Source organism: Ornithodoros turicata, chromosome 1, assembly GCF_037126465.1.
Source record: "Ornithodoros turicata isolate Travis chromosome 1, ASM3712646v1, whole genome shotgun sequence".
Lineage (NCBI taxonomy): Eukaryota > Metazoa > Arthropoda > Arachnida > Ixodida > Argasidae > Ornithodoros > Ornithodoros turicata.
In genome coordinates this window covers 103,834,738-103,859,538 of record NC_088201.1, presented here as the reverse complement: position 1 = coordinate 103,859,538, position 24,801 = coordinate 103,834,738, and the positions used below count along the sequence as shown (strand labels likewise).

Below are 24,801 nucleotides of genomic sequence, written 5' to 3'. Positions count from 1 at the left end.
CTCTTCAATCGTGTGTGGGTGGTTACCTTCCACTCGGAGACGACAAAAGAGAAATTCCGGCAACTTGGCGAACTGGTAGTCAAAGGAAGACGGTGTGTTGTGGTGGACCCGAATTCCAATGACGTTACGTTTAAACTGCATTGGCTGCCAACGAATGTGACTGACGAGGCGGTTCGTCGTTGCCTGTGATTGTACGGGAAGGTTACAGATATCGTGCGGGAAATGTGGAACTGTGCGGGTCTGGAGGGGGTGGAGACGACGACACGTTCCGTTACCGTGCAGCTTCACGATGGTGTAACTTCGGAGAGCATCCCATACCAACTGAAGATAATGGGTGCGACAGTGCTGGTGTCGGTCCCTGGAAAACCTCCCCTGTGCCTACGATGTAAACAGGTAGGCCATATACGCAGTCAGTGTCGCACAGACTACTGTCGTAGCTGTAAGGGCTACGGCCATCTAACGGAAGACGATGTCCGCTCCTATGCTTCGATGACAAAGGGCACGTCGAGGAAAAGTAACGAGGAGATGGTAATGGACATTCAAGATACTGAGGCGACCTTGCAAAGTGAAAAGGAAAAATACCCGCACACAGAAGAAAGTGGTCTACCGCAAGAAAACTCATCGATAGTACTTCAAGAAGAGGAGGGAAATGCTTCGCACAAAGACAAACGGACAGATGAACAACGAAAGATGGACTGCTCACAGGAGTTGACCGGAAAAAGGAAAGGTGCTGAAATTGAGAAAACTTTGGACAGATCCGTTGAAAGCCATCTGGGAAAATCTGATATTACGGGGAAGAAGAAAGTAAAGCAGGTTCAGGTGCTGGAAAGGCAGCTGCCCCTTCAAGAGGTCGGGTTGGCACAACTGGACGACCCAGGTTTCTTCTAATGGTAAACAGGATTGCGATTGTCGGCCGAGATAGCAGTATGATAAGAAAGAAGAAAATAAAACTTGCAACACTTAATGTCGTCAGCCTGATATCAAGCAGACGGAAGCACTGGATTGGAAACATGTTAGCTGCTGAAAAGGTCGACGTGGCATGCTTTCAAGAAACTAAAATCGCAACGATAGAGCAAGAAAGAGAACTTGTTAATTTTTTCCAGTCAAGATTCTGGTGTTATTGCTCGTCGGCGATAGGAGGAAGTGCGGGTACTCTCATTCTTATTAGGAAGAAAGCAGGCTTGGTGGTGGTGGACTGCGTGCTGGACGAGAGCGGTCGGCTGTGCGTGGTGGATTTTTTGTTCCGACGAAATATGATACGGCTTATTTCTGTATATGCACCCAATGATCCTACGGAAAGAAAAGACTTTTTCGCGTCACTGAGTCAGTTTGTGAACGTATCATGGAACGTCATATTGTGCGGGGACTTCAACTGTGTTCTCAAGAAAGCGGACTGCAGTTACAGGCAGGTAAAGAGTGACGTGAGCAGAAAGGAGCTGATAAAACTCACAACGAATGCCGACCTGACCGACGTCTGGGAAAAAATGTCCGGAGGTAATATCGAATTCACGCATTTTCAAGGAACCTCCCATGCAAGGCTCGACAGGTTCTATACATCGGGGCTGCGTCTCCCTATGATTGGAAACTACCAAGTAAAGCCACAGGAAGGGAGTTGCCTCAGGACAGAAGCCGCCGATATTTCGAACAGAGACTGTTCTTCTTCTGGGCACCGTCCTCATCATTTAGGTGTGACGTGTTTAAAGGTTCATGCGAATTGTGGGTCAACAGCCCGGAGGGAAGAAAGGTTCCGTACGGGTTTTTACGGCCGGAGTGAATGGCTGCTTTGTTAGAGTGTGGAGGGGATTATGTGAACGTAGTGATCTAGGCTACAGACCGGTTACAGAAAAATGGAAGGTTCACGAACACGTGGACGAAACGGGACAACAGGCAAGAATTGGCAAGCATAGCGAAAGATAAGGAGGTTAGTGGTTACGTGGGGTTACGTGGTTACGTTTCCCCACGTAACCACTAACCTCCTTATCTTTCGCTATGCTTGCCAATTCTTGCCTGTTGTCCCATTTCGTCCACGTGTTCGTGAACCTTCCATTTTTCTGTAACCGGTCTGTAGCCTAGATCACTACGTTCACATAATCCCCTCCACACTCTAACAAAGCAGCCATTCACTCCGGCCGTAAAAACCCGTACGGAACCTTTCTTCCCTCCGGGCTGTTGACCCACAATTCGCATGAACCTTTAAACACGTCACACCTAAATGATGAGGACGGTGCCCAGAAGAAGAACAGTCTCTGTTCGAAATATCGGCGGCTTCTGTCCTGAGGCAACTCCCTTCCTACATTCTACCGGTTCGCTGGATTTCTACCCATCTAAGTAAAGCCACAGTTTTTTTCGGACCACGCTTTAGTCAGCATGACAGTTCAATGTCAGAACCGTACAAGTAGGGTCGGAAAAGAGAGCAGAACCTGCTGGAAGATGAATGAGAGTATCCTGGAGGAAGAAAGTTTCTGCGACAAAATAAGAAGTATGATAGAAGAATATCAGAAAGAAGGAAATGTCAATGGCCGTGACCTGGGAAGAATTTAAGCATGCGTTAAGGAAAGAAGCCATTGAATATTCACAAATAAGAGCCTTCGAAAGGAATCAGCGGATAAGGGATCTGATGCGGACACTGACGTCTTTGGCACATGTTGAGTGTAAACACCCAGGCTTCTTTAAAGAAGACATCAAGAAAGTTAAGGAAGAACTTCAGAAACTGTTTGAAGAGAAACACCGTGGAGCGCTCATACGAAGTAGGGTGCAGACACTAGTACGTGAAGAAACACCATTTACGATTTTCCGGTTTAAGGAGCGTGAACGAGCAGAGGGCAACGCTATTAAGTTTATTGATACAGGCAAGCGCATCGTCAAGGAGGATAACGAGCTTGAAGATATCTTTTATAAACATTACCTCAGCCTTTTTCAAGAGAAGGACAGCGACCGGAAGCAGTACGAAACCTGGTTACAAGGTTTACCAACAGTAGGTGAGGAATGTATGGAAACGAACAACGCAGAAATAACAGGAAGAAGAAATCACGAAGGCCATAAAAAAATTAGGAAGAAATAAGTCTCCTGGGATTGACGGGATTGGCGCAGGTTTTTACAAGGTGTTTTCTGAGCAGATATGCAGTATACTGAAAATTGTGTACGACGACATCTTAAGAAGAGGACTGTTACCGCTAAGCATGAGACAGTCACTCACGGTCCTGATTCCAAAAAAGAGAGAGGGCAAGGAGAACCCATCCGTCACTGACTACCGACCCATTAGTCTTCTGTGCACGGACTACAAAATTTTAGCAAAAATTCTGGCGGGCAGACTCGAAACAGCACTTCGGGGAATTATTGGAAATCATCAACCATACGGTCTTCACGGCAGATCCATTGCTAGAAACCTCCACGTAATGAGAACAGTCTGTGAAATAGCCAACTGTACTTCTCAGCAGTTTGCAGTGCTCCAGACGGATCTCAGGCAAGCCTTCGATAGAGTTAACCACGAATTCCTCTTGGCTGTTCTACAGCATTGTCGGGTAGGGGACTATCTGAGTAGGTGGACCAAGATATGTTATAATGAAGTCACCACTCGGCTTTTGGTAAACGGAAAGCTCGGAAAAAGCATACCGATCCGGTCCTCCGTCAGACAAGGCTGCCCACTTTCACCCATTCTGTTTGCCATGTACCTCGAACCCCTGTGCCGCAAGCTAGCTATGAACAAGAACATTAGAGGTGTAGTGATCGGTGCAGAGCACGTCAACGTCCTGGCATATGCGGACGACGTCGCAATAATCTGCTCAACGAAACTGCAAGTATGTGAAGCTATAGGTACCATTCAAGAATTCACTAAGGTTTCTGGAGCTGAGTTGAACTTGAGGAAATCAACAGGAGCCTGGCTAGGGAATTGGACACATACACCGGAGCAGTTCATGCAAATCACCTGGACCACAAGCATTGGAAAATACTTGGGTATTGCCTTCAACGGGCAGGGTACCTTAAACATGTGGTGGACACAAAAAATGAACCTTCTACGTGGAAGTCTGGTCCCCTGGCAAAGCAGATACTTGTCTTTCTGCAACAGGGCATACGTTTGCAATGCAGTGTTGTACCCTGCTGTACTTTACGCAGCTCAGTGTACTAGCATTGATCAACGCTCCCAAGCCAAGTTCCACAGGATTTGTGCGACTTTCATTTGGCGTTCGTCTATGGAAAGCATGAGACGTTCAAACCTCTTCCTTAACCTGAAGCAAGGTGGCATAGGCCTCGTAAACCTAACGATCAAGATAAGAGTGCAAAGATTCTTTTACTTCAGAGAACAGAAAGATCCGTTCCTTAGAGCAGCACTTCAAGTTCTAGGCGGCGTATACCTCAGAAAGTGGACAGTAACATCTGAAGATAGAAGCCACCACATTCACTCTTTAACTTTCTATAAAGAAATAGCAAGTGCAATATCCTTTTTTGAGGACCTCTTCTCACAGGATTATCTCGTATCTGTTTCAAGGAAAAGACTGTATTGGGACACTATAGCTAAAGTTACGCCAACTCCGTTGTATAGACAGTGTAAGCCACACTACGGCTCACAAGACGTGCTCAGGAAAGTGAGAAGGTTAAGGTTCCCAACAGGGTCAAAGGATTTCTTCTTTCGGTTCCATTGGGAGGTCTTACCGGTTAAAACCTGGATGAGACGGAAAGGCTTCATAGTTCCCTGGTCCCTTAACTGCGTTGTGTGCCCCGAGGAAGAGGAGACTCTCATTCATGTGTTCTTGCTGTGTAAAAGAGCCATACAATTTTGGGGTGCATTCAGGAATTTCATTGACGTGGACTTGGATCTACATTGGACCTGCATGTAGTTTCTACATTTTGGTGACACACTGGACAGTTTTTTAATTCTTGCACTACATTCCCTCTGGAGCTATCGCATGGACTATGTTGAATGTCGTGAAGGAAACGGAACAGCGTGGGAGAAGTTTGTGCAAAAGGTGTTATGGACAATTACTGTGCTACCAAACGAGGACTTGGTGGGTTTGTGGGCCGAGGTCCAAAGAAAGATCGAACGCGGTGAAGGCAACATCAGTTGCCAGGTGTATGGTAGGAGAGCAGCAACTCGTTTGTGAGGCGGAAGCCAGCAAGGAACCGGAAGAAATGTAGCGTGCTTTTACATATTTAGTAATAATAAAAACGTTCAAAAAAAAAGGTCTTGTAAACCAGGGGGTCGTGAGTTCAATCCTCACTGGCGGCAACGACAGGTGATTTCCCACTCTCGTTTGACATACAAGGAAAGATCGATTTCATGAGATAAAGACGGAGGGAAAGAGTCTACCTGTCGTTTCGAATCAACCAAACAATATTTTTATGTAGAGGGAGGTGTAACAATTACAGCATAAAAGGCAACGTTAAATTTCTAGTCCCGGGCCGCTATAGCTCAGTGGCAGAGCACTGGTTTTGTAAACCAGGGGTCGTGAGTTCAATCCTCACTGGCGGCAATGACAGGTGATTTCCAACTCTCGTTTGACATACAAAGAAAGATCGGTTTCATGAGACAAAGACGGAGGGAAAGAGTCTACCTGTCGTTTCGAATCAACCAAACAATATTTTTATGTAGAGGGAGGTGTAACAGTTACAGCGTAAAAGGCAACGTTAAACTTCTAGTACTGGGCCGCTATAGCTCAGTGGCAGAGCACTGGTCTTGTAAACCAGGGGTCGTGAGTTCAATCCTCACTGGCGGCAACGACAGGTGATTTCCAACTCTCGTTTGACATACAAAGAAAGATCGGTTTCATGAGACAAAGACGGAGGGAAAGAGTCTACCTGTCGTTTCGAATCAACCAAACAATACTTTTATGTAGAGGGAGGTGTAACAATTACAGCATAAAAGGCAACGTTAAACTTCAAGTACTGGGTCGCTATAGCTCAGTGGCAGAGCACTGGTCTTGTAAACCAGGGGTCGTGAATTCAATCCTCACTGGCGGCAACGACAGGTGATTTCCAACTCTCGTTTGACATACGAAGAAAGATCGGTTTCATGAGACAAAGACGGAGGGAAAGAGTCTACCTGTCGTTTCGAATCAACCAAACAATATTTTTATGTAGAGGGAGGTGTAACAATTACAGCATAAAAGGCAACGTTAAACTTCTAGTACTGGGCCGCTATAGCTCAGTGGCAGAGCACTGGTCTTGTAAACCAGGGGTCGTGAGTTCAATCCTCACTGGCGGCAACGACAGGTGATTTCCAACTCTCGTTTGACATACAAAGAAAGATCGGTTTCATGAGACAAAGACGGAGGGAAAGAGTCTACCTGTCGTTTCGAATCAACCAAACAATATTTTTATGTAGAGGGAGGTGTAACAGTTACAGCGTAAAAGGCAACGTTAAACTTCTAGTACTGGGCCGCTATAGCTCAGTGGCAGAGCACTGGTCTTGTAAACCAGGGGTCGTGAGTTCAATCCTCACTGGCGGCAACGACAGGTGATTTCCAACTCTCGTTTGACATACAAAGAAAGATCGGTTTCATGAGACAAAAACGAAGGGAAAGAGTCTACCTGTCGTTTCGAATCAACCAAACAATACTTTTATGTAGAGGGAGGTGTAACAATTACAGCGTAAAAGGCAACGTTAAACTTCTAGTACTGGGCCGCTATAGCTCAGTGGCAGAGCACTGGTCTTGTAAACCAGGGGTCGTGAGTTCAATCCTCACTGGCGGCAACGACAGGTGATTTCCAACTCTCGTTTGACATACGAAGAAAGATCGGTTTCATGAGACAAAGACGGAGGGAAAGAGTCTACCTGTCGTTTCGAATCAACCAAACAATATTTTTATGTAGAGGGAGGTGTAACAGTTACAGCGTAAAAGGCAACGTTAAACTTCTAGTACTGGGCCGCTATAGCTCAGTCGCAGAGCACTGGTCTTGTAAACCAGGGGTCGTGAGTTCAATCCTCACTGGCGGCAACGACAGGTGATTTCCAACTCTCGTTTGACATACAAAGAAAGATCGGTTTCATGAGACAAAAACTAAGGGAAAGAGTCTACCTGTCGTTTCGAATCAACCAAACAATACTTTTATGTAGAGGGAGGTGTAACAATTACAGCGTAAAAGGCAACGTTAAACTTCTAGTACTGGGCCGCTATAGCTCAGTGGCAGAGCACTGGTCTTGTAAACCAGGGGTCGTGAGTTCAATCCTCACTGGCGGCAACGACAGGTGATTTCCAACTCTCGTTTGACATACGAAGAAAGATCGGTTTCATGAGACAAAGACGGAGGGAAAGAGTCTACCTGTCGTTTCGAATCAACCAAACAATATTTTTATGTAGAGGGAGGTGTAACAGTTACAGCGTAAAAGGCAACGTTAAACTTCTAGTACTGGGCCGCTATAGCTCAGTCGCAGAGCACTGGTCTTGTAAACCAGGGGTCGTGAGTTCAATCCTCACTGGCGGCAACGACAGGTGATTTCCAACTCTCGTTTGACATACAAAGAAAGATCGGTTTCATGAGACAAAAACTAAGGGAAAGAGTCTACCTGTCGTTTCGAATCAACCAAACAATACTTTTATGTAGAGGGAGGTGTAACAATTACAGCGTAAAAGGCAACGTTAAACTTCTAGTACTGGGCCGCTATAGCTCAGTGGCAGAGCACTGGTCTTGTAAACCAGGGGTCGTGAGTTCAATCCTCACTGGCGGCAACGACAGGTGATTTCCAACTCTCGTTTGACATACAAAGAAAGATCGGTTTCATGAGACAAAGACGGAGGGAAAGAGTCTACCTGTCGTTTCGAATCAACCAAACAATATTTTTATGTAGAGGGAGGTGTAACAGTTACAGCGTAAAAGGCAACGTTAAACTTCTAGTACTGGGCCGCTATAGCTCAGTGGCAGAGCACTGGTCTTGTAAACCAGGGGTCGTGAGTTCAATCCTCACTGGCGGCAACGACAGGTGATTTCCAACTCTCGTTTGACATACAAAGAAAGATCGGTTTCATGAGACAAAAACGAAGGGAAAGAGTCTACCTGTCGTTTCGAATCAACCAAACAATACCTTTATGTAGAGGGAGGTGTAACAATTACAGCATAAAAGGCAAAGTTAAACTTCTAGTACTGGGTCGCTATAGCTCAGTGGCAGAGCACTGGTCTTGTAAACCAGGGGTCGTGAGTTCAATCTTCACTGGCGGCAACGACAGGTGATTTCCAACTCTCGTTTGACATACAAAGAAAGATCGGTTTCATGAGACAAAGACGGAGGGAAAGAGTCTACCTGTCGTTTCGAATCAACCAAACAATATTTTTATGTAGAGGGAGGTGTAACAGTTACAGCGTAAAAGGCAACGTTAAACTTCTAGTACTGGGCCGCTATAGCTCAGTGGCAGAGCACTGGTCTTGTAAACCAGGGGTCGTGAGTTCAATCCTCACTGGCGGCAACGACAGGTGATTTCCAACTCTCGTTTGACATACAAAGAAAGATCGGTTTCATGAGACAAAAACGAAGGGAAAGAGTCTACCTGTCGTTTCGAATCAACCAAACAATACTTTTATGTAGAGGGAGGTGTAACAATTACAGCGTAAAAGGCAACGTTAAACTTCTAGTACTGGGCCGCTATAGCTCAGTGGCAGAGCACTGGTCTTGTAAACCAGGGGTCGTGAGTTCAATCCTCACTGGCGGCAACGACAGGTGATTTCCAACTCTCGTTTGACATACGAAGAAAGATCGGTTTCATGAGACAAAGACGGAGGGAAAGAGTCTACCTGTCGTTTCGAATCAACCAAACAATATTTTTATGTAGAGGGAGGTGTAACAGTTACAGCGTAAAAGGCAACGTTAAACTTCTAGTACTGGGCCGCTATAGCTCAGTCGCAGAGCACTGGTCTTGTAAACCAGGGGTCGTGAGTTCAATCCTCACTGGCGGCAACGACAGGTGATTTCCAACTCTCGTTTGACATACAAAGAAAGATCGGTTTCATGAGACAAAAACTAAGGGAAAGAGTCTACCTGTCATTTCGAATCAACCAAACAATACTTTTATGTAGAGGGAGGTGTAACAATTACAGCGTAAAAGGCAACGTTAAACTTCTAGTACTGGGCCGCTATAGCTCAGTGGCAGAGCACTGGTCTTGTAAACCAGGGGTCGTGAGTTCAATCCTCACTGGCGGCAACGACAGGTGATTTCCAACTCTCGTTTGACATACGAAGAAAGATCGGTTTCATGAGACAAAGACGGAGGGAAAGAGTCTACCTGTCGTTTCGAATCAACCAAACAATATTTTTATGTAGAGGGAGGTGTAACAGTTACAGCGTAAAAGGCAACGTTAAACTTCTAGTACTGGGCCGCTATAGCTCAGTGGCAGAGCACTGGTCTTGTAAACCAGGGGTCGTGAGTTCAATCCTCACTGGCGGCAACGACAGGTGATTTCCAACTCTCGTTTGACATACAAAGAAAGATCGGTTTCATGAGACAAAAACGAAGGGAAAGAGTCTACCTGTCGTTTCGAATCAACCAAACAATACCTTTATGTAGAGGGAGGTGTAACAATTACAGCATAAAAGGCAAAGTTAAACTTCTAGTACTGGGTCGCTATAGCTCAGTGGCAGAGCACTGGTCTTGTAAACCAGGGGTCGTGAGTTCAATCTTCACTGGCGGCAACGACAGGTGATTTCCAACTCTCGTTTGACATACAAAGAAAGATCGGTTTCATGAGACAAAGACGGAGGGAAAGAGTCTACCTGTCGTTTCGAATCAACCAAACAATATTTTTATGTAGAGGGAGGTGTAACAGTTACAGCGTAAAAGGCAACGTTAAACTTCTAGTACTGGGCCGCTATAGCTCAGTGGCAGAGCATTGGTCTTGTAAACCAGGGGTCGTGAGTTCAATCCTCACTGGCGGCAACGACAGGTGATTTCCAACTCTCGTTTGACATACAAAGAAAGATCGGTTTCATGAGACAAAAACGAAGGGAAAGAGTCTACCTGTCGTTTCGAATCAACCAAACAATATTTTTATGTAGAGGGAGGTGTAACAGTTACAGCGTAAAAGGCAACGTTAAACTTCTAGTACTGGGCCGCTATAGCTCAGTGGCACAGCACTGGTCTTGTAAACCAGGGGTCGTGAGTTCAATCCTCACTGGCGGCAACGACAGGTGATTTCCAACTCTCGTTTGACATACAAAGAAAGATCGGTTTCATGAGACAAAAACGAAGGGAAAGAGTCTACCTGTCGTTTCGAATCAACCAAACAATATTTTTATGTAGAGGGAGGTGTAACAGTTACAGCGTAAAAGGCAACGTTAAACTTCTAGTACTGGGCCGCTATAGCTGAGTGGCAGAGCACTGGTCTTGTAAACCAGGGGTCGTGAGTTCAATCCTCACTGGCGGCAACGACAGGTGATTTCCAACTCTCGTTTGACATACAAAGAAAGATCGGTTTCATGAGACAAAGACGGAGGGAAAGAGTCTACCTGTCGTTTCGAATCAACCAAACAATATTTTTATGTAGAGGGAGGTGTAACAATTACAGCATAAAAGGCAACGTTAAACTTCTAGTACTGGGCCGCTATAGCTCAGTGGCAGAGCACTGGTCTTGTAAACCAGGGGTCGTGAGTTCAATCCTCACTGGCGGCAACGACAGGTGATTTCCAACTCTCGTTTGACATACAAAGAAAGATCGGTTTCATGAGACAAAAACGAAGGGAAAGAGTCTACCTGTCGTTTCGAATCAACCAAACAATATTTTTATGTAGAGGGAGGTGTAACAGTTACAGCGTAAAAGGCAACGTTAAACTTCCAGTACTGGGCCGCTATAGCTCAGTGGCAGAGCACTGGTCTTATAAACCAGGGGTCGTGAGTTCAATCTTCACTGGCGGCAACGACAGGTGATTTCCAACTCTCGTTTGACATACAAAGAAAGATCGGTTTCATGAGACAAAGACGGAGGGAAAGAGTCTACCTGTCGTTTCGAATCAACCAAACAATATTTTTATGTAGAGGGAGGTGTAACAGTTACAGCGTAAAAGGCAACGTTAAACTTCTAGTACTGGGCCGCTATAGCTCAGTGGCAGAGCACTGGTCTTGTAAACCAGGGGTCGTGAGTTCAATCCTCACTGGCGGCAACGAGAGGTGATTTCCAACTCTCGTTTGACATACAAAGAAAGATCGGTTTCATGAGACAAAGACGGAGGGAAAGAGTCTACCTGTCGTTTCGAATCAACCAAACAATATTTTTATGTAGAGGGAGGTGTAACAATTACAGCATAAAAGGCAACGTTAAACTCCAAGTACTGGGCACCGAGGGGTACGGACGCAGGATGAGCTCGCTCCGGGCGGTGACAACGGCTTCGAGCCGGGATGAACTTAGTCCTAGTGGTACCGAAAAAGACTACAGGATAATCATGCCCACCATAAACGCAGGTAATTTTTCTGCCACAACTCTTCTATTGCACGCAGACCCGTCTGCTAAGCCTTACAAGATATTGGATTTTGACGCACCGTTGAAGGAAGTGGTTCAACGGAAGACGATCCGTGCTATAGGAGCTTACAGATATAATCATGTGTGGGCTATCACGTTTGACAACGAGGCAGAGAAACAACGTCTTCTCAGAAAGAAAGAAATAACAGTAAAAGAGAAAAGGTGTATCGTCCTGGACCCACATTCGAAGGACATATCCATAAAACTACATTGGATATCCACTCAGATACCGAACGAGGAAATCAACGTGGCTTTGTGGGACTACGGCGAGGTTATGGATATAGTTCGGGAGAACTGGAAATGCGAGGAGTTTGCAGGAATAGAAACCATGACCAGAACTGTAAAGCTGCGCTTGAATGAAAACTACACTGTTGACCGCATACCATACATGATCTATATACGAGGCGACCCTATTCTGCTAGCAGTGCCTGGAAAACCGCCACTCTGCCTGCGGTGCAAAGAAATCGGGCACATTCGCAGTCAGTGCAGGGCCACGTGGTGCAGAAAATGTAGGACTTTCGGACACGATGCAGATGACTGCGTGCAATCTTACGCAAGCAAGACAAAACCGAAGGTGAATGAAATCAATGTGGAACATTTGATGTACCATGAAGAAACAGGAAATAGCGAAGAGATTAATGCACAAGACAAGGAAGGGAAAAAGGACGTCACACAAGATAACACCCCAATCAGCACAGAAACAGCGATAGTTCGCAAAGATGATGATAGCAGCCAAAAGGATGACAGCGATATGGATATAGTCGAAGTGGAGGGAAAAGTGGTCAAGCGTAAAAGACGCGACAAACAGAACACGATAGGAAAAGACTATTTAAAAGAACAGAGGCGAGACGCGAGATCAGAAAGCCGCTGGAAGAAGGCTGATGCTATGAGACCGCAATTTGCGCTGGAAGAGATCGGGGCATCACAGCTTGACGATGTGCACTTTACCGACACATAACAGAACGCTTGCTGTCCTTTTGAAAGCCTTCAATGATGAAAAAAAGCTTAAAGTAGGAACTTTAAACACATACAGCTTAATCCGGCGAAACAGGAAACAATGGCTGATGGAAACAGTAGATGAGCATAGGCTCGATATTGTATGCATTCAAGAAACAAAGATTTCGACAGTGAACCAGGAGAACGAACTTATCAATTTTTTCAAGCAGAAGTTCTGGTGCTACCACTCTGCAGGCTGCGGGCGCAGTGCTGGAACGGCGATTTTAATAAGGAAGCGGCGAAGCTTTACCGTAGTTGATCTTGTTTTAGACCAAGGAGGACGGTTTACGTGTGTCGACCTTCTCATACACAGAAACCTAATTAGACTTCTATGCATCTACGCTTCAAATAGGAGCGAGGATCGTAAATTGTTCTTCCGTAACCTGAGAAGTTTTGTGGACACTCCAGCAAAGGTTATTCTTTGTGGGGACTTCAGTGTCGTGACGGGCAAAAAGGACTGCAGCTATACTTTCCGGAGCGATCCCAGTGTGGCAGAGTTGAAGGGAATGTTGAGAGACTTCAGCCTGGTTGACGTAGCGGAAGAACAGTCCGACAATACTCTTCGTTATACTCATTGGCAAGGTGCATCATACGCGAGACTGGATAGGATCTACATGTCGGCAGATTGGATAGCAATGGCCGAAAACTATCTCGTCACCCCAGTTGCCTTTTCTGATCACGGACTGGTAAGCGTGGAGGTGAATTTCAACAGACGAAGAACCCCCTCAAAAGTTACAGGGTCAAGCACTTGGAAACTCAATTAAAGCATTTTAGAAGACGAAGACTTCACGCAACAACTAGAGCAACTTATAGAAGAATATGGGACCACCAATGAAGTTAATGCTGTTACGTGGGAAATGTTTAAAGGAACCCTCAAGAAGAAGGCTATATCTTTCAGTGAAGTGAAAAAGCACAAGGAGCGGGCAGAAATCAGGTGCTTAATGCAGGATCTTCTCACACTTGTTTCAGAGGAGAGCATCAATCCTGGTGGTCACAAAGAAGATATACAGCGGGTGAAGAAAGATATACTTTGCATCATGGAAAGACGCTACAAAGGAGCAGAGATTAGAAGCAGGCTGAATGCATTGTCGAGAGAGGAACAGCCTAGCAAGGTGTTCCTGTTGCGAGAAAAGGAAAGGGCATGCGAAAACCAGATAACGTCAGTGAAAGTGGGGGAGACAACCGTAGAAACCCAACAGGAAATCCAAGAATCGTTCCACAAGACGTACACCCAGCTCTTCACTTCCCAACCCCCAGCAGACTCGCGGGAAACGCTACGATACTTGGAAAACTTGCGGTCAAAGAGGACTTATCAGAGGTAATGAACTCACCAATATCGGTGGAAGAAATAGAAAAGGCAATCAAGAAACTGGGCCTGAACAAATCACCGGGGCCCGATGGTATTGGATCTCTCTTTTACAAGAAGTTCTCAACGCAGCTATCACCTATCCTGAAAAGAGTGTTCGACGATATTTCAGCCCGCAAGCTCTTGCCACCATCTATGCGACAAAGCTACACCGTGCTCATTCCGAAGAGGACTGTCAAGAAGGGTGAAGCGCCCACGGTGAATGACTTCCGTCCGATCAGTCTGGTATGTACAGATTACAAAATCTTGGCGAAAACCCTAACGAATCGACTGGAAGCCTGCTTAACCACGGTTGTAGGTTTACACCAAGCATACGGAATGAAAAGGAGATCAATTGCAAGAAACTTGCACATCATGAGGACAGCATGTGAAGCAGCGGAAGCCCTGACTGTGAAACTTGGCATCCTCCAAGTGGACCTGAAACAGGCTTTCGATCGCATCAGTCATCAATTCCTCTGGAAAGTTTTAAAGAAGCTAAGGGTGGGAGAGTACCTAGGAAACTGGATAAGAGTGTGCTACACGGACATTTGCACCAGACTTGTCATAAATGGAAAGGTCAGCGCTCCGATAAACATTCATACTTCAGTACGTCAGGGTTGCCCACTCTCTCCCCTTCTGTTTGCAGCGTACCTGGAGCCGCTGTACAGGAATATTTTGGCTAACAATCGCATCACAGGATTGCAGATTGGAGCAGAGACCGTCAAGCTGTTGGCTTATGCTGATGACGTTGCGGTGGTGTGCACATCGAGAGAGGGAATACATGAGACTATGGAATTCATCAAGGAGTTCGCAACGTCATCCGGTGCAGAGGTAAACCTCAAGAAGACCATTGGAGCATGGCTGGGGCCGTGGAATGAAACACCCTCCGTGTTCCTCGGTATTCAGTGGACTACAAGCTTAGACAAATACTTGGGTATCCCATTCGACCTACGAACGCCAACGGAGCAGCTTTGGAGAACAAAAGTTAGCAGCCTCAGGGGAGCCTTGATACCTTGGCATGGCCGTTATCTCTCCTTATTCAACAGAGCTTACATCTGCAATTCAAGTTTGTATCCGGTTGTACTGTACACAGCACAATGCAGTAGATATAACAACGGGATGATAAACAAGTTTCACAGAACCTGCGCCACCTTCGTCTGGAATTCCCCCATGGAGAAGATGCGAAGAACCAACCTCTTCTGGAGTTTGAAGAGAGGGGGACTTGGGCTAGTCAATCTAGAGATTAAGATGAAGGTCCAACGATTCCTCTACTTTAGAGACAACTCCGACCCATTCCTAAGAAGTGGCTTACAAGCGCTTGGCTGAGATCACCTATCTAGGTGGACGGTGCTAGCGGGATCCTACCTAGGAAAGAAACAGGTAACAGCTTTCTACCGAGAGGTTGCTGCTGCAGTCAGATTCTTCGAGCAGCGATTTTCCTGGGAGTATCTCTGCACAGTGAAAAAGAAGAATCTCTACTGGGACACTATAGAGACTGTCCTACCAGACCCCCTCTACCGGCACCCCGGCCTTTCGCCACTGGCTGAGAGCGTCCTTCGGAGGCTTCGAAGGTTCCCCGTTCCAACGGGCACCAAGGATCTGTTCATCAGATTCCATTGCGAGGTATTGCCAGTCAAAGTGTGGCTTCGGGAAAAAGGGTTCTTCGTGCCGTGGTCTTTGAATTGCGACCTGTGCGGAGCAGAGGAGACTCTCTTCCATGTATTCGTAACTTGCAAAAGAGCAAGGGACTTCTGGCATGACTTTCGACTGCATACGAAGCTCGATGTAAACATCGACTGGATGTCCCTGAAGTACTTGGTGTTCGACACCCATTCTGAGAACGACGCTGCAGCTACCCTAGTGGTAAGTGGACTCCATGGGATATGGCGCTTTCGCATGGCCATCGCAGACTGCAAAGTGAATCCAAAAACGCCATGGAACTGCTTCATGGGTACTCTGGCTTGGATAGAGGCTACTTTGGTCGCTCGCACAGATGCTGCAGACACTCTCACAGACACTTTGAAGTTACTCTTCGAAACAATGAAGAAAGAGAAGACAACCCCAAGGGCTGCAAGGAAAGCTGAGTGATGCGGATCCGCGCTCAGCGAACTAAAGTGTCACGAATAGCACAGCCGGGAAATACCGCCACCGGACAAACAACGCTGCACAAGTCTGAAGGCTTCGGCCAAAGTGGATGGCGGGGTGCCTCCACGCTCTTAGTGCTTTTATTACAAAACTGTAAAAATAATAATAAAAAGTAATAAAAAAAATAAAAAAAGCTCAGTGGCAGAGCGGGCTCAATCCTCACTGGCGGCAACGACAGGTGATTTCCAACTCTCGTTTGACATACAGGAAAGATCGGTCTGATGAGACAAAGACGGAGGGAAAGTGTCTACCTGTTGTTTCGAATCAACCAAACAATATTTTTATGTAGAGGGAGGTTTAACAATTACAGCGTAAAAGGCAACGTTAAATTGCTAGTCCCGGGCCGCTATAGCTCAGTGGCAGAGCACTGGTCTTGTAAACCAGGGGTCCTGAGTTCAATCCTCACTGGCGGCAACGACAGGTGATTTCCAACTCTCGTTTGACATACAGGAAAGATCGATTTCATTGGACAAAGACGGAGGGAAATAGTCTACCTGTCGTTTCGAATCAAACAAACAATATTTTTATGTAGAAGGAGGTGTAACGATTACAGCGTAAAAGGCAACGTTAAATTGCTAGTTCCGGGCCCCTATAGCTCAGTGGCAGAGCGCTGGTCTTGTAAACCAGGGGTCGTGAGTTCAATCCTCACTGGCGGCAACGACAGGTGATTTCCAACTCTCGTTTGACATAGAGGAAAGATCGGTTTCATGAGACAAAGACGGAGGGAAAGAGTCTACCTGTCGTTTCGAATCAACCAAACAATATTTTTATGTAGAGGGAGGTGTAACAATTACAGCATAAAAGGCAACGTTAAATTGCTAGTCCCGGGCCGCTATAGCTCAGTGGCAGAGCACTGGTCTTGAAAACCAGGGGTAGTGAGTTGAGTCCTCACTGGCGGCAACGACAGGTGATTTCCAACTCTCGTTTGACATACAAGGAAAGATCGGTTTCATGAGACAAAGACGGAGGGAAAGAGTCTACCTGTCGTTTCGAATCAACCAAACAATATTTTTATGTAGAAGGAGGTGTAACAATTACAGCGTAAAAGGCAACGTTAAATTGCTAGTCCCGGGCCGCTATAGCTCAGTGGCACAGCACTGGTCTTGTAAACCAGGGGTCGTGAGTTCAATCCTCACTGGCGGCAACGACAGGTGATTTCCAACACTCGTTTGACATATACAAGGAAAGATCGGTTTCATGAGACAAAGACGGAGGGAAAGAGTCTACCTGTCGTTTCGAATCGACCAAACAATATTTTTATGTAGAGGGAGGTGTAATAATTTCAGCATAAAAGGCAACGTTAAATTTCTAGTACCGGGCCGCTATAGCTCAGTGGCAGAGCACTGGGGCGCGTTCCCGGACACTGCGCGAGCTCGCGACTTCGCGCTGACCACGCCCATCGTTGCCGCTACGCAGGAAGACAATGAAAGTGCGGGAACACTACCGTTGCGCTATCGTTGCGCGATCCGCCACGAGGTGACGGCACTCTCGGCTACAGGCCTGCTGCGAACGCACTTAGTAGCAGAAATGAAGTTGAAATAATGTGTAAACGGGACACATAATTTTGGTTACATAAACAATTACATTGTAAGTACGACTCCAAACAGCATTCCTTTCAACTGTTTGATTTCTGGTTCAAATCAGCCAATGAGAAACTACGTGCCGTCGTCTGCTGAAAAAGCGGTTGAGACTTGAAAGTCACACTTGGACGCGCGCATCACTGCAAAAGTTTGGTGAGTATGAAAGTTCTTCAGATATCATTCCGTATGCTATAACTTAGTCGCGTACTACCTCTTGCAACTACGTAACACAAGAAAACTGAGTGTGAACCATATTTATGTAGTTCCTCGCTGCATTTCGGTTATTGCTTCGATATTTTGCATGACTGCTCACGCTGTCTGCAAGGCGTCGTGCATAAAATGTTGCTTGCTATGTATGGAATTGTATCAGCTTCATCAACTTTCACCTGTGTAGCGGTGAAATTACGTTTCTCTGCATACCTGTCGCCGGACGTTAAGCCACTTGTAATATGTTTTGATGTAGACGGAACGTTTAAGTAATGCTTTGTTAGCACAGTTGAAAGCTCAGGTGGTTGAGCACAGTTGAGCAGTGGTTGAGAGTTTTGAAACATGCAGCCATGTACAGTGAAACAAACAAAAACATTTCTTACGCACCAGTTCCACGTTTTTGGGCCTTGCAATACACGTTTCGAGACATTCAGCTGAAGCTTGTGGTGCAGTGCACTGTTGAAGCACTTGAAAAACCGAACACTAGCACCCGTTAATGATAAAGCATGCCAGCGACCTAGAACAACTATTCTTTCGAATTTAGAAAAGAACAAAATGTCTAGCCCATCCAATAAAAAGAAAATACAAAAGTAAAAGATGGACCACTCATAGGACCTCCCTGCACAAAAAGGGTTGAGATGGACAAAATATGGCCATAATTTTTGTCCAACTTAGCAGGGGAAACTAGCTCAGTCCTGCTTTAGTGTACTTTCAATTAGAAATCAGGTGGTTGTCAAGAAGTGATAGTTGGTGTGCATCTTATTTTATTTCTTTTTCTCACATTACAGATATGGCGACCGAAACCCAAAAGCTGCTGCTGTTGTCACTGCTCGAGGAGTCGCCCGAACTGTGTAGCAACAGGAGATTCCTCGAGTGTGTGACAGCAGCACAGCGCAGAGCGAAGTGGGACAGAATTGCTGCCACCCTGAACGCTCTTGCAACATACAACAAAGACGGCAAGGGGTGTCAGCAATTTTGGAAGCACTGGCGCCACAGCGTGCAGAGCAGTGCCAGAGAATTGTCGCGAAGACTGCAGGCTACAAGGGGAGGAAGCGGCAACGTTGTCGCTAACATGGGGCCGGCCCCAGTGGACACCTCATTGCGTCTGTCTGGGCTCGACCGGCGTGTCATGGCCCTTGTGGGCTGGGACACGACGGTCGGCGTACCAGGAGCGGTGGAGATGTCCATCGAGACCGACCGCATGAAAGCGATGTTGCCCCTCTCAGTCGTAAGTAATATACAGCGGTCCTAGCCAAACACGAATATGAAACAAGTGGAAAAGATAAAGCATGAGTGAATGCAGCACACCTCACAATGTTTATATCAATTGCACGTTTTCAGAACGAGACAGAGCCGGTTCCCTCCACCTCGGCCGGTCTTCGTGGAACCAAGGAGTCGGGAAGCAGAAGGTAAGGAGGTTTACCAAATAAGTGACAAATGAGCAAAAGGAAATACAAAAAGCATATGCAAGGACACACATAAGGGACAGTGATAGACAACAGAGCTAGGATTTATTTACTTTGAGGGTCATGGCTTTTGCACTTAACAGTACATTTCTGTTGTCACAAACATGCATACACTTTCTTGGGTAATACTGGGGCGACACTGCTGTACAATACTAAAAATGTAAGGAAATTATTGTTGGCAGTTCTTGCCCGGTTAATATGGACACCTTTGTCCCCGACAAAAAATCGTTTATAAAGGGAATGGTCCCTATTATTATGTGCTAAGGAAATTACAGGAAACAATGGAACATTTCAAGATTGACATTACGGATAAAGCAAGTCTGTTATGGTACAGTCTTTTTCTCTCGGAATCCTTATGACAAAAGGAACCACTGTGAATGAAAAGCCATAGCTTTTCGTTTGTACAAGACAGCACTTGGACTGTCCTACTTTAAGAAGTTCTCGTGATGAATGTGGGGAGAGACTTGCTACCCTCCATGCAGATATCGTCCATAATAATTACGGAAACACATTAACTACGTGGGGTTTGTACCCTGTTCTACTCTACATTGTTGGAACAGCAAGTTAAAGGGACTATGAAACGATTTTTTTCTTCGTTTCGTTCGAAAGAAGACATTTTTCTGAGTCTAGAACCGAAATTTTACTTTCGTCGCGCGAGCGGATTTCTCGGGAGCGAATTTAAACGGCGCGGTGAAGGGAAAACAGCTAGCGCCGCGCCGTGGCGAGCTGCCGAGCGGAGACACAACGGGCAACTTGACCCGACCACGGCCGGCTCAGCAACACGTCATCGTGACGTGCTGCCGAGCCGAGGAATCCCACCAGGAGCATGCGCCGTAGGATCCCGCGTATGCGTTCATCGGGAGTGGAAATCTCCATGACAGCAGCTTTCGCGTGATCGGCAGATTTCGGCAGTGGCGGCAGCCACAGCGCGAGCTCGCGGCATTACTTGCCATTGTGCAACACCGGTGACGTAACGGGGAACCGAAGTGCGGTCCGCACAGTTACACCATCGGCAGGGAAATATGCGCGGGAGAGGAGGAACGCGGAAGAGACATTTCCAGCGCGCGCTCCTCGCAGAGTGGAGCGATTTCGTCCGGAAAAATTTGTGGCATATCAGTTTCTCTGCCGGAAGAACAGTTTCCATCGAAAAAAAGTATGGGGGTTCGGGAAATTTCATAGTCCCTTTAAGGAGTTATCAATGCACTAAAAATGCTTAAACCTCAGTAACGTCTTCCATAATTCGGGATATCCATATTAACAAGGCTCAGATGCACTTTTACAATGCCCCTATAGTGGAAGGATGAAAAATTAACAAGGTTTGTGCATAGTAACACTGTATATTGTTTACAGCTGCTCTCTCCTGTGAACGTCTGAGGTGAGTCATCTGTTCTGTACGTCTGAAACACTGTCTGATAATTTGGCTTCTCAGTTGTGATGTAGTGTTTCTTACAAACAAAGGGTCAGGTTCAACGTCTTCTATTCTCACCTCCTCAGTCTCTCCGGTGGCACCGCCTTCCACCTGTTCCTCCCTTGGCTCATCACCCTCACCAGCATCACCCAGAGGCTCAAGAGTGTTGTACACAGAGCCATGTTATGGAGGACGGCAGAGGCATTGATTATCTTGCAACACTGGTCAGCAGCGAAGTGCAGTGTGCGGTACCTCTGTAGGCACCGGAATCGCGTCTTCAGTACCCCAAAGTAGTGCTCAATGCACACATGGGTCCTGCTGTGTGCAGTGTTGTAGCTTTGTTCTTAACGTGTTGAGTGCGAACGGACAGGTGCCATGAGCCAGGGGTGGAGCGGGTTGCCGTTATAACCTGTAAATAGTTTTACACTTCAACTACTTATCCAAAAATTGTAAATCAAGACTGATTGCCTGTGCACTAAATGTGTTATACATTGAATTGTAAATAAATACAAGCAATGTGTTCAGTAAAAATGAATCATATGTCAGCACTGGTGCAGCCATAATATTACAGGGTACACTATGCCTGTCAGTTACGCAGAAATCTTTTTGCGTATTTGAAGTACATAAATTTTATTATGCAAAGCTGCATTGATGTGCACACTCAAAAAATAAATAGCACACAAACATCTCATACCTACAGGTCAATCTCCATGTTCGAATATAGTGGCAGCTGCTTGATGCAGATTGCAGGCTGTCCATTAAGGAGCACCGTGCCACGATCCAGGGAACCTTGCGTTCATGAAGAGAACCTGACTTCAGGCATCACAGACCTCAAAGGAGGAGGAATAGCGTGGTTCATTGTGCTGGCATTCTTGTTGATATACAAAAGCTAGCATGCTGGACATCACACATCGGCATATATATATATGCACATCAATACATTGATGGAGAGGAAGCCTTTATGGCAATAGCAATTACAATCAACAAACCGCTGATCAAAGAGGCTCTGCTGCGACCTGTGTACCACCAATAGCTTCCTGAATTATGACACAAAATTAGATACTGTAGTGGGAGACAGCATCCGTTCTTTGTTAATAAGATCAACCAATACGTAACCACACATATGTTAGTGCAAAGTACGTTTACTACTCGGAGTTAGCGATCTGAAGCATATACTTACCTACATAAACGTACCTTGCACCTAGTTGATGGTGCATTTATAATTTATGACCTGCATAACAGTATGAACCGGGATAATAGTCTAAGATTCTGAATACTATTGCACACTGAATACAAAGCACGAGTAGATTGTTCTTCATAGCAAACACACACACACACACACATTCAAACTCTACACACACATATATAATTAGAACATACCGACGCAGCCTGTGAAACTGCTAATTCGTGGAAGCTATGACAGAACCCTCCGTTCCACGGTCACTGTCGTACGATGCGACTGCCGGGCTGAAATGCATTATTTAATTACAAAACAATGACCGCTCATCATGGAAAGTTTCAGATTCTCGCAAGTGTACTTACTGCGTTGCACATCCTCCCGAAAAGCTTCATATACTTCCCGGACAGCCTCATTTGATAGCGACGAATTCATCATCCGACAATGTGGAGAAAGCATCGCTGCTAATGCGGAATCTGCGCCCCGGCTCTTCCTTTCCAGCACTTTGTTCTTCCGAAATGAAACAGAGGTCCGCCATTTTCGACGCGAACACCGACGAGCTTTGCGTTGTTGTTCCTCCTCTCAGAAAACAACAACCTTCTCCCAGCGCGAGCTCGCGAAGCAGGTGCAGGAACGGGGTTTCCTGAGCATGCTCGCGAAGCGTACCACGTGGTGCTCTTGTTGCTGGGGCAACGGGGACGCTCGACGCGAGGTCGCGAGCTCGCGCAGTGTCCGGGAACGCGCCCCTGGTCTCGTAAACGAGGCGTCGTGAGTTCAATCCTCACTGGCGGCAACGACAGGTGATTTCCAACTCTCGTTTGACATACAAGCAAAGATCGATTTCATGAGACAAAGACGGAGGGAAAGAGTCTACCTGTCGTTTCGAATCAACCAAACAGTATTTTTATGTAGAGGGAGGTGTAACACTTACACCATAAAAGACAACGTTAAATTTCTACTACCGGGCCGCTATAGCTCAGTGGCAGAGCTCTGGTCTTGTAAACCAGGGGTCGTGAGTTCAATCCTCACTGGCGGCAACGACAGGTGATTTTCAACTCTCGTTTGACATACAAGGAAAGATCGGTTTCATGAGACAAAGACGGAGGGAAAGAGTCTACCTGTCGTTTCGGATCAACAAAAAAAAATTTTTATGTTGAGGGAGGTGTAACAATTACAGCATAAAAGGCAACGTTAAATTTGTGTTACCGGGCCGCTATAGCTCAGTGGCAGAGCACTGGTGTTGTAAACCAGCGGTCGTGAGTTCAATCCTCACTGGCGGCAACGACAGGTGATCTCCAACTCTCGTTTGACATACAAGGAAAGATCGATTTCATGAGACAAAGATGGACAGAAAGTGTCTAGCTGTTGTTTCGAATCAACCAAGCAATATTTTTATGTAGAGGGACGTGTAACAATTACACCATAAAAGGCAACGTTAAATATTTAACACCGGGCCAATATAGCTCAGTGGTAGAGCACTGGTTTTGTAAACCAGGGGTCATGAGTTCAACCCTCACTGGCGGCAACGACAGCTGATTTCCAACTCTCGTTTGACATACAAGGAAAGATCGATTCCATTAGGCAAAGACGGAGTGAAAGAATCTACCTGTCGTTTCGAATCAACCAAACAATATTTTTATATAGAGGGAGGTGTAACAAGTACAGCATAAAAGGCAACGTTAAATTTGTAGTACTGGGCCGCTATAGCTCAGTGGCAGAGCACTGGTCTTGTAAACCAGGGGTCGTGAGTTCAATCCTCACTGGCGGCAACGACAGGTGACTTCTAACTCTCGTTTGACATACAAGGAAAGATGGATTTCATGAGACAAAGACGGAGGGAGAGAGTCTACCTGTCCATTCGAATCGATCAAACAATATTTTTATGTACAGGGAGGTGTAACAATTTCAGCATAAAAGGCAACGTTAAATTTCTAGTACCGGGCCGCTATAGCTCAGTGGCAGAGCACTGGTCTCGTAAACCAGGGGTCGTGAGTTCAACCCTCAATGGCGGCAACGACAGCTGATTTCCAACTCTCGTTTGACATACAAGGAAAGATCGATTTCATTAGGCAAAGACGGAGTGAAAGAATCTACCTGTCGTTTCGAATCAACCAAACAATATTTTTATATAGAGGGAGGTGTAACAAGTACAGCATAAAAGGCAACGTTAAATTTGTAGTACTGGGCCGCTAAAGCTCAGTGGCAGAGCACTGGTCTTGTAAACCAGGGGTCGTGAGTTCAATCCTCACTGGCGGCAACGACAGGTGACTTCTAACTCTCGTTTGACATACAAGGAAAGATGGATTTCATGAGAGAAAGACGAAGGGAAAGAGTCTACCTGTCGTTTCGAATCAACCAAACAGTATTTTTATGTAGAGGGAGGTGTAACAATTACACCATAAAAGACAACGTTAAATTTCTACTACCGGGCCGCTGTAGCTCAGTGGCAGAGCACTGGTCTTGTAAACCAGGGGTCGTGAGTTCAATCCTCACTGGCGGCAACGACAGGTGATCTCCAACTCTCGTTTGACATACAAGGAAAGATCGATTTCATGAGAGAAAGACGAAGGGAAAGAGTCTACCTGTCGTTTCGAATCAACCAAACAGTATTTTTATGTAGAGGGAGGTGTAACAATTACACCACAAAAGACAACGTTAAATTTCTACTACCGGGCCGCTGTAGCTCAGTGGCAGAGCACTGGTCTTGTAAACCAGGGGTCGTGAGTTCAATCCTCACTGGCGGCAACGACAGGTGATTTTCAACTCTCGTTTGACATACAAGGAAAGATCGATTTCATGAGAGAAAGACGAAGGGAAAGAGTCTACCTGTCGTTTCGAATCAACCAAACAGTATTTTTATGTAGAGGGAGGTGTAACAATTACACCATAAAAGACAACGTTAAATTTCTACTACCGGGCCGCTGTAGCTCAGTGGCAGAGCACTGGTCTTGTAAACCAGGGGTCGTGAAGTTCAATCCTCACTGGCGGCAACGACAGGTGATCTCCAACTCTCGTTTGACATACAAGGAAAGATCGATTTC

The 24,801-nt window shown here is 46.0% G+C and overlaps 37 non-coding genes across 37 annotated transcripts; all 37 read left to right on the top strand.

Moving 5' to 3' along the window:
- Nucleotides 1–5,396: 5,396 nt before the first annotated feature.
- Trnat-ugu (transfer RNA threonine (anticodon UGU)) lies at nucleotides 5,397–5,468 on the top strand. The gene has a single exon. It is a non-coding gene; the product is annotated as a tRNA-Thr (tRNA).
- A 172-nt stretch (nucleotides 5,469–5,640) lies between these two features.
- Nucleotides 5,641–5,712, top strand: Trnat-ugu (transfer RNA threonine (anticodon UGU)). The gene has a single exon. It is a non-coding gene; the product is annotated as a tRNA-Thr (tRNA).
- A 172-nt stretch (nucleotides 5,713–5,884) lies between these two features.
- Nucleotides 5,885–5,956, top strand: Trnat-ugu (transfer RNA threonine (anticodon UGU)). The gene has a single exon. It is a non-coding gene; the product is annotated as a tRNA-Thr (tRNA).
- A 172-nt stretch (nucleotides 5,957–6,128) lies between these two features.
- Nucleotides 6,129–6,200, top strand: Trnat-ugu (transfer RNA threonine (anticodon UGU)). The gene has a single exon. It is a non-coding gene; the product is annotated as a tRNA-Thr (tRNA).
- Nucleotides 6,201–6,372: 172 nt separating this feature from the next.
- On the top strand, nucleotides 6,373–6,444 carry Trnat-ugu (transfer RNA threonine (anticodon UGU)). Its single transcript has one exon. It is a non-coding gene; the product is annotated as a tRNA-Thr (tRNA).
- A 172-nt stretch (nucleotides 6,445–6,616) lies between these two features.
- Nucleotides 6,617–6,688, top strand: Trnat-ugu (transfer RNA threonine (anticodon UGU)). Its single transcript has one exon. It is a non-coding gene; the product is annotated as a tRNA-Thr (tRNA).
- Nucleotides 6,689–6,860: 172 nt separating this feature from the next.
- Trnat-ugu (transfer RNA threonine (anticodon UGU)) lies at nucleotides 6,861–6,932 on the top strand. The gene has a single exon. It is a non-coding gene; the product is annotated as a tRNA-Thr (tRNA).
- Nucleotides 6,933–7,104: 172 nt separating this feature from the next.
- Trnat-ugu (transfer RNA threonine (anticodon UGU)) lies at nucleotides 7,105–7,176 on the top strand. The gene has a single exon. It is a non-coding gene; the product is annotated as a tRNA-Thr (tRNA).
- A 172-nt stretch (nucleotides 7,177–7,348) lies between these two features.
- On the top strand, nucleotides 7,349–7,420 carry Trnat-ugu (transfer RNA threonine (anticodon UGU)). Its single transcript has one exon. It is a non-coding gene; the product is annotated as a tRNA-Thr (tRNA).
- Nucleotides 7,421–7,592: 172 nt separating this feature from the next.
- Trnat-ugu (transfer RNA threonine (anticodon UGU)) lies at nucleotides 7,593–7,664 on the top strand. The gene has a single exon. It is a non-coding gene; the product is annotated as a tRNA-Thr (tRNA).
- A 172-nt stretch (nucleotides 7,665–7,836) lies between these two features.
- Nucleotides 7,837–7,908, top strand: Trnat-ugu (transfer RNA threonine (anticodon UGU)). The gene has a single exon. It is a non-coding gene; the product is annotated as a tRNA-Thr (tRNA).
- A 172-nt stretch (nucleotides 7,909–8,080) lies between these two features.
- Trnat-ugu (transfer RNA threonine (anticodon UGU)) lies at nucleotides 8,081–8,152 on the top strand. Its single transcript has one exon. It is a non-coding gene; the product is annotated as a tRNA-Thr (tRNA).
- A 172-nt stretch (nucleotides 8,153–8,324) lies between these two features.
- Trnat-ugu (transfer RNA threonine (anticodon UGU)) lies at nucleotides 8,325–8,396 on the top strand. The gene has a single exon. It is a non-coding gene; the product is annotated as a tRNA-Thr (tRNA).
- Nucleotides 8,397–8,568: 172 nt separating this feature from the next.
- Nucleotides 8,569–8,640, top strand: Trnat-ugu (transfer RNA threonine (anticodon UGU)). Its single transcript has one exon. It is a non-coding gene; the product is annotated as a tRNA-Thr (tRNA).
- Nucleotides 8,641–8,812: 172 nt separating this feature from the next.
- Trnat-ugu (transfer RNA threonine (anticodon UGU)) lies at nucleotides 8,813–8,884 on the top strand. Its single transcript has one exon. It is a non-coding gene; the product is annotated as a tRNA-Thr (tRNA).
- A 172-nt stretch (nucleotides 8,885–9,056) lies between these two features.
- On the top strand, nucleotides 9,057–9,128 carry Trnat-ugu (transfer RNA threonine (anticodon UGU)). Its single transcript has one exon. It is a non-coding gene; the product is annotated as a tRNA-Thr (tRNA).
- Nucleotides 9,129–9,300: 172 nt separating this feature from the next.
- Trnat-ugu (transfer RNA threonine (anticodon UGU)) lies at nucleotides 9,301–9,372 on the top strand. The gene has a single exon. It is a non-coding gene; the product is annotated as a tRNA-Thr (tRNA).
- A 172-nt stretch (nucleotides 9,373–9,544) lies between these two features.
- On the top strand, nucleotides 9,545–9,616 carry Trnat-ugu (transfer RNA threonine (anticodon UGU)). Its single transcript has one exon. It is a non-coding gene; the product is annotated as a tRNA-Thr (tRNA).
- A 172-nt stretch (nucleotides 9,617–9,788) lies between these two features.
- Trnat-ugu (transfer RNA threonine (anticodon UGU)) lies at nucleotides 9,789–9,860 on the top strand. The gene has a single exon. It is a non-coding gene; the product is annotated as a tRNA-Thr (tRNA).
- A 172-nt stretch (nucleotides 9,861–10,032) lies between these two features.
- Nucleotides 10,033–10,104, top strand: Trnat-ugu (transfer RNA threonine (anticodon UGU)). The gene has a single exon. It is a non-coding gene; the product is annotated as a tRNA-Thr (tRNA).
- Nucleotides 10,105–10,276: 172 nt separating this feature from the next.
- Nucleotides 10,277–10,348, top strand: Trnat-ugu (transfer RNA threonine (anticodon UGU)). The gene has a single exon. It is a non-coding gene; the product is annotated as a tRNA-Thr (tRNA).
- Nucleotides 10,349–10,520: 172 nt separating this feature from the next.
- On the top strand, nucleotides 10,521–10,592 carry Trnat-ugu (transfer RNA threonine (anticodon UGU)). The gene has a single exon. It is a non-coding gene; the product is annotated as a tRNA-Thr (tRNA).
- Nucleotides 10,593–10,764: 172 nt separating this feature from the next.
- Nucleotides 10,765–10,836, top strand: Trnai-uau (transfer RNA isoleucine (anticodon UAU)). The gene has a single exon. It is a non-coding gene; the product is annotated as a tRNA-Ile (tRNA).
- Nucleotides 10,837–11,008: 172 nt separating this feature from the next.
- Nucleotides 11,009–11,080, top strand: Trnat-ugu (transfer RNA threonine (anticodon UGU)). Its single transcript has one exon. It is a non-coding gene; the product is annotated as a tRNA-Thr (tRNA).
- A 5,184-nt stretch (nucleotides 11,081–16,264) lies between these two features.
- Nucleotides 16,265–16,336, top strand: Trnat-ugu (transfer RNA threonine (anticodon UGU)). Its single transcript has one exon. It is a non-coding gene; the product is annotated as a tRNA-Thr (tRNA).
- A 171-nt stretch (nucleotides 16,337–16,507) lies between these two features.
- Trnat-ugu (transfer RNA threonine (anticodon UGU)) lies at nucleotides 16,508–16,579 on the top strand. The gene has a single exon. It is a non-coding gene; the product is annotated as a tRNA-Thr (tRNA).
- A 171-nt stretch (nucleotides 16,580–16,750) lies between these two features.
- Nucleotides 16,751–16,822, top strand: Trnas-uga (transfer RNA serine (anticodon UGA)). Its single transcript has one exon. It is a non-coding gene; the product is annotated as a tRNA-Ser (tRNA).
- Nucleotides 16,823–16,994: 172 nt separating this feature from the next.
- Trnat-ugu (transfer RNA threonine (anticodon UGU)) lies at nucleotides 16,995–17,066 on the top strand. The gene has a single exon. It is a non-coding gene; the product is annotated as a tRNA-Thr (tRNA).
- Nucleotides 17,067–22,725: 5,659 nt separating this feature from the next.
- On the top strand, nucleotides 22,726–22,797 carry Trnat-ugu (transfer RNA threonine (anticodon UGU)). Its single transcript has one exon. It is a non-coding gene; the product is annotated as a tRNA-Thr (tRNA).
- Nucleotides 22,798–22,969: 172 nt separating this feature from the next.
- Nucleotides 22,970–23,041, top strand: Trnat-ugu (transfer RNA threonine (anticodon UGU)). Its single transcript has one exon. It is a non-coding gene; the product is annotated as a tRNA-Thr (tRNA).
- A 172-nt stretch (nucleotides 23,042–23,213) lies between these two features.
- Trnat-ugu (transfer RNA threonine (anticodon UGU)) lies at nucleotides 23,214–23,285 on the top strand. The gene has a single exon. It is a non-coding gene; the product is annotated as a tRNA-Thr (tRNA).
- A 172-nt stretch (nucleotides 23,286–23,457) lies between these two features.
- Nucleotides 23,458–23,529, top strand: Trnat-ugu (transfer RNA threonine (anticodon UGU)). The gene has a single exon. It is a non-coding gene; the product is annotated as a tRNA-Thr (tRNA).
- A 172-nt stretch (nucleotides 23,530–23,701) lies between these two features.
- Nucleotides 23,702–23,773, top strand: Trnat-cgu (transfer RNA threonine (anticodon CGU)). The gene has a single exon. It is a non-coding gene; the product is annotated as a tRNA-Thr (tRNA).
- Nucleotides 23,774–23,945: 172 nt separating this feature from the next.
- On the top strand, nucleotides 23,946–24,017 carry Trnat-ugu (transfer RNA threonine (anticodon UGU)). Its single transcript has one exon. It is a non-coding gene; the product is annotated as a tRNA-Thr (tRNA).
- Nucleotides 24,018–24,189: 172 nt separating this feature from the next.
- Nucleotides 24,190–24,261, top strand: Trnat-ugu (transfer RNA threonine (anticodon UGU)). The gene has a single exon. It is a non-coding gene; the product is annotated as a tRNA-Thr (tRNA).
- Nucleotides 24,262–24,433: 172 nt separating this feature from the next.
- Trnat-ugu (transfer RNA threonine (anticodon UGU)) lies at nucleotides 24,434–24,505 on the top strand. The gene has a single exon. It is a non-coding gene; the product is annotated as a tRNA-Thr (tRNA).
- A 172-nt stretch (nucleotides 24,506–24,677) lies between these two features.
- Trnat-ugu (transfer RNA threonine (anticodon UGU)) lies at nucleotides 24,678–24,750 on the top strand. Its single transcript has one exon. It is a non-coding gene; the product is annotated as a tRNA-Thr (tRNA).
- The last annotated feature ends 51 nt before the right edge of the window (nucleotides 24,751–24,801 follow it).